This window comes from Silene latifolia, chromosome 9 (assembly GCF_048544455.1).
Source record: "Silene latifolia isolate original U9 population chromosome 9, ASM4854445v1, whole genome shotgun sequence".
Lineage (NCBI taxonomy): Eukaryota > Viridiplantae > Streptophyta > Magnoliopsida > Caryophyllales > Caryophyllaceae > Silene > Silene latifolia.
In genome coordinates, this window is record NC_133534.1 from 109,529,948 (window position 1) to 109,535,826 (window position 5,879).

General features: G+C 37.8%; 1 non-coding gene across 1 annotated transcript; it reads left to right on the top strand.

Annotated features, from left to right (window-relative positions):
- Positions 1-3,951: 3,951 nt before the first annotated feature.
- Positions 3,952-4,058, top strand: LOC141603662 (small nucleolar RNA R71). The gene has a single exon (XR_012525520.1). It is a non-coding gene; the product is annotated as a small nucleolar RNA R71 (small nucleolar RNA).
- The last annotated feature ends 1,821 nt before the right edge of the window (positions 4,059-5,879 follow it).

Sequence of the window (5,879 nt, forward strand, 5' to 3'; positions counted from 1 at the left end):
GACCTAGACATGCGGATACACACCACCGCACCCAAGACCCACAATTTTTCTAAAACAAAGTGAGTACCCTAAGGAGTCCACCAAAGGGTTGGCTAGTACTTAAGCTGACCACTTACTAACAAAATAAGTAACGAGGTCATGCCCCAACTTGGATATAAATCCACTAGTCAGGAACACAAAGACTATTGAGCAGTGAACATATACTCGTCAGAGACTATAAAGACCTATCTATGATGAAGGCCGAAACACTCACCTAGGACCTAGTCCCAGCTAGTCCCAGCTTGAATACTTTAGCCCGCACCACACAAGACAAGTAAGACACCCACTTAACCATAAGAGCAAAGAGTCCAACTTACCAACATAAATGCTAACATTCTATCATGTGAAAGGCTATATAAATGTCTATTCAGCAGAACAATCCAACAATATTAAAGGCTTCAGGGAATCTAGGGCCGTTTCTACAATATACGAAACTATTAAATTCAACCCACTATACATGTGACTAAAAACTTGATAAATGGCCTAAAACAAGAAAAAGACCGATTATCCAATTCATATAAAATTTTATCCAACCGAATTTTTACCCGCAACCCTGACCTGCGGACAGTGCGGGTTAAATTGCGGCTGACCAATCACTCAATTGACTGACATCGAATCAGTCAAAGGGACTAAGGCTCAGTTTTCGGCACAATCAACAAAACATTACAATTAGCACTATAAAATTTATTTTGAGCCTATTCATTACAATTTTATTTTATAATCTATCCTAACATGTGCAACTACTAATATAAACTTAATTTTTACCATTAACATAATTTTTACTACTAATGTGACATTAATTCGTCGAGTAACTCGGAATAGTTACCTTACGCTAGCAAAGAGACAAGTAATAACTTGAGAAAGCTTCTAAAACCCAAAATTACTCTTCATCTTCAACCACATATGAGCCACCTAAAATAATTATGTGAAAGGACGATATTAACGAATTATCGTTATATAAAATATGAGACGGAAATTAATTTAATTATATTTTAAATAAACCAAACTAGCGTAAAAACAATTTATAGACACGGCTCTAAGATTATTATGACAACCTCAAACAGGTTAGTACCTAACAAAGAGCAAACACAAAGAGACTACAACATAAGGTCCTAAGTCTACCCATCTTACCCATCTCTCAAGTTTATTATTTTAAGGTCAAGTTATTTATATTGGGGTGCACAAACGTGCGTCGGGAGCAAATATGCTCTGATACCAACTGTCACACCCTCAAATATTGCGGAAAAGTAAACACGTAATTCTACAGAAAAACTGACAGGATATGTTTGTAATAGGTTCAATTGGGTAAAAACCTGTAATTTTTAAAACCTGAACCTGTTATAAAGATATCAAAAAGGGAAGGTGTCAAACATGCAAGGTCCAAAATAAATCTCATGAATGAAACATCGCTAAAGTCGCGAAACAAAGTTATACAAACCAAATATGAGAAAGGGAGACATATGTCCCTAAAATGTATGTGACCTAAAAAAAGTTTAAGGGTCATAATGAAATAAAACCAGTCTAGGTCCCAAGGTTACTTTGCTCGCTAGCTCGTCCATGTACCCCATATATGCATCACCTACCTGTCATTCGCATTTTATACAAATACGAAAGCCACAGTCAGTGGGGAGTAACTCCGAGTTAAGTCTTTCCATCATCAAATCCTCTCAAAACCAGGAAAGGGTCAAACACAAACAATCTCCTCAAAAGTCGAATTTCCAACCAAGGTCAACATTCCTCACAAGAAAGAGTACTATCAAATGGCGTTAAGGGAGTATAAGCAAGGAACAAAAGACAAGTTAGGAGTACAAGCGTAGCTTTTAAAGTAAAACAGAAGGGAGTTTAGAAGGAGGATAAGCACCAAGAGATTAAGAATAAGGCGAGATACAAAAAGAACGAGAAACATCTTCAAGGAAGTAGAAGCATTCTTCAAAGGTTGAGCTTGCTTCCCTATAGTATCATGAGTTGATGGAGACAACTCCTCTTTCTTGTTATCATGGCCAATGAGGCCTTCTTCATTACTTGTCATGAGTGGTGGTGAGCTATTCAAGCTCTCATTGTTGCAATTTCCTTACTCTTTGGACGGGGCATCTTGAAGATTATCCTCTTTCTTCTTCCATATGGGTGGTGATTCTTTACCCTTAGCTTGATCTTTGCATTGAGGTGCCAACTTCTTCCTATCACTTTCTCAGCTATAGTGATCAATCATGAAACATGACTCATGTAAGCGGGGAGCTCTCATTGTCTTGTCAAGGTTAAAAGTGATTGTTTCATCTCCCACTTCAAGTGTGAGCTCTCCATGTTTCACATCAATCACCGCTCCCGTAGTATGTAAGAAGGGTCTTCCTAGAATGATAGGAATGTTGGAATCTTCCTCCATGTCAACAATAACAAAGTCCACCGGGATGAAGAACTTGCCGATTCTTACGGGCACATCCTCCCATACCCCTAAAGGTGTGTTCGTCGATCGATCCACCATTTGAAGCGTGATATTAGTGCATTTGAGTTCTCCCATTCCTAGCCTTTTACACACCGAGTATGGCATGACACTCACACTTGCTCCAAGGTCACATAAAGCTTTGTTGATTGTAGTGTCGCCAATGGTGCATGGAATAGAGAAACTTCCCGGATCTTTGAGTTTTGGAGGCGAACTTCCTTGTAGGATGGCACTACTCACTTTAGTGAACGCAATAGTCTCTAGATTCCGGATGGATTTCTTCTTTGTAAGAATGTCTTTCATGTATTTCGCATAGGCCGGAACATGATTGATCAATTCCGTGAATGGAATTGAGACTTCTAAGTTTTTCACAATCTCCATGAACTTTCCAAGTTGTTCATCAAACTTAGGCTTAGCTTGACGACTTGGAAATAGAAGTTTAATCACAATAGGCTCTTTCTCCTTAGCCTTCTCTTCATTCTTCTTCTTTAAAACTTCTTGAATGGTGGTGGGTTCTTCTTCTTTCTTAGAGTTTTCAACTCTTTCCTTGTCACTAGCCTCCACAATGTCTTCCTCAATTTGCTTCTTTGGCCCTTCATACCTTGTACCACTCCTCAAATGGATGGCACTCACCGACTCATGTCTTGGGGGATTACTTTGAGGTGGTAATTGCCCCTTTTGTCTTTGAGAGCTAGAAGATGCTAATTGAGACATTTGGGTTTCCAACATCTTTGTGTGAGCTAGTATGTTGTTGATGGTGATATCTTTTGCTTGGCTATCTTTTTGCATTTGAGTGAAAAATTCTTGTTGATTCTTTTGCATTTGGAGGACCACTTTTTGAACATCAAAGCCTTGGTCATTGGATTGATTGTAAGAGAGTTGATTTTGATAACCTTGGCTTTGGTTGTAAAAGGGTCTTTGAGCTTCATTTCTCATTGGAGGTGGGGTGTATGTTGGTTGAGGGTTTTGAACATTTTGGCTTTTGTATGAAAGGTTGGGATGGAATTTGGTATTCTCATTTTAATAGTTGGAATAAGGGGTGCCACTCTTGTATGCTTGGAAAGCATTCACTTGTTCCCCTACATTCACTTTGGTCATGTCCCAAAGTTCCACAACTCTCACATACTCTACTTGGAATTGATGATGATGCTACCATAGCATTAACATGTTGCTTGGGTGATTTGGAGGCCTCTTCAAGTTTAGCCATGGCCTTCTCAAACTTCAAATTAATGGTGTCAATGTGAGCACTTAGTTGAGCACCTAATTGAGGAATGGAATCCACCTCATGCTTTCCTCCTCGAGTAGCCTTCCGAGGTCTACTATATTGTGAGTTATGGACCGCCATTTCTTCAATTTTGTTCCATGTTTGATTGTCATAAACTTCGGGAAATATACCATTGGATCCCATATTGAGGATGTTTCGGGAGTCTTCATATAGACCATTCCAAAATTGTTGTACAAGGAACCACTCGCTAAGTCCATGGTGTGGATAAGAACGACAAGTGTCCTTGAATCTCTCCCATGCTTCATACAAAGATTCCTCATCCCTTTGTTTGAACTCGGTGATTTGGGCTCTCAACATGTTAGTCTTTTCCGGAGGATAGAATTTCTTGTAGAAAGCAAGTGCTAATTTCTTCCAAGAATCAATACCAAGAGTAGCCTTGTCTAGGCTTTTCAACTATTGTTTCGCAGTACCAATCAAAGAAAAAGGAAATAAGACCCATCGGATTTGGTCTTGAGTAAATCCGGTTTGAGAAATCACATCACAATAGTCACAAAAAGTCTCCATATGTGAGTGAGGGTCTTCACTAGGCATCCCCCCAAATTGACTTCTCTCAACTAATTGTATGAATGCGGATTTGGCAATGAAATTACCGGTTAAATGTTGTGGTGTAGAAGTACCATTTGGTAGGTTCTCCTCGGTTGGTACGGAATGTGATGAGAATTTACGCATTGTGCGTTGATTTTGTGGGGGGTTTTGTATTGAGTTATCCTCTCCTTCTCTTACAAAAGGGTTGGTAAACTCAATGTTATTTGGTTGAATGTCCACAATTTCTCCAATACCTCTTAAAGTACCTCTAGCAAGTCTTCTATTGTTGGTTAAAGTTCTTTCAATTTCAAAATCAATGGGTAACAAGTTACCTTGTGATCTCCTAGACATGCAAAATATCAAACAACTTGAAAACAATTAGAACAACCTTGAGGAGATTGACTTCCCCAAGGTAAAAAAAGACACAACTAAAAACAATTAATGAAAATCAAATCAAGCTAACACCGTCCCCGGCATAGGCGCCATTTTTGGTGTCGGTTAAACTTGTCGTCGAAAGCTACCTAACCAAAACAATATTTATAACTTCAGAAACTACTCTTAGCAAAGAGGTAAGTAAAGGTCGGATCCCAAGGGACAGGTATTGATGTAGGATTTTCAATTGCAAATGGTTGTGTCTTAGGGTGTCACAATTCGGGTTGAGATAGGAGATCAACTAAACTAATTAACAATATAAAAGCAAAGTAATAAAAACAAGCAAGGTGATTAATATGAGATGTAAAAAATTGATTAAAAGCACTAGGGTGTCATGGGTTTATAGGGGATTCATGGGAGTTGATCATACAAACATGTTCTCTACTAGATGCAAGCACTTATTGTTGTGATGGGATCGAGTTGGTGTATAAGCTTACAATCCCTAAGAAGGTTTGGGTCCCGTAGCCGAATCGATTAGATTGTACAACACCTACAAGTCGACTTAGTCCTTCCTATCCAACTATATGCATGGTCTAATGAGACTCGAGTTGGTGTATAAGCTTACAAGTCTCATTGAAAAGATAGGTGATGGGTAAAAAAAATGCAAGGATTCATAGGCTCGCATTTCATCAAACATAACATGTGCATAAGTTGAAATCACAACAAGCAAGCAAATTAATTATGAAAACATATTAGATTAAGCATGAATCAATCCCCATGTTGGTTTCCCCTAATTCCCCATTAACCCTAGTTAAGGAAACTACTTACTCATTATCAAGTTGAACATGCTAACAAGGTTGTCAATCATACTAGCAAGGCAAAACATGATGAATAAATGAAAATGATTAATAATAATTAAACAAGGTTAAGAGAGAATTATACCTATGAAGATGATTCCAAATAATAATGCAAAGAATAATAGAAGTACTTGATGGTTGATGGAAGGTTGTCAATCCTCCAAATAAACCAAATAATCTTCTAATTACCCAAAATAAATGAAGAACAATAGAGAAATTAAGGAAAGATTAAGTATTGAGATTTGTATTAAGAGTAAATTAAAAGTTGATTACAAGATTAAGGAATGATTAGAAATTGATTAAGAAAGTATTAAGAGAGCATGCTAATCTAATTAGTACAATGGGGTATTTATACTAAAGATTA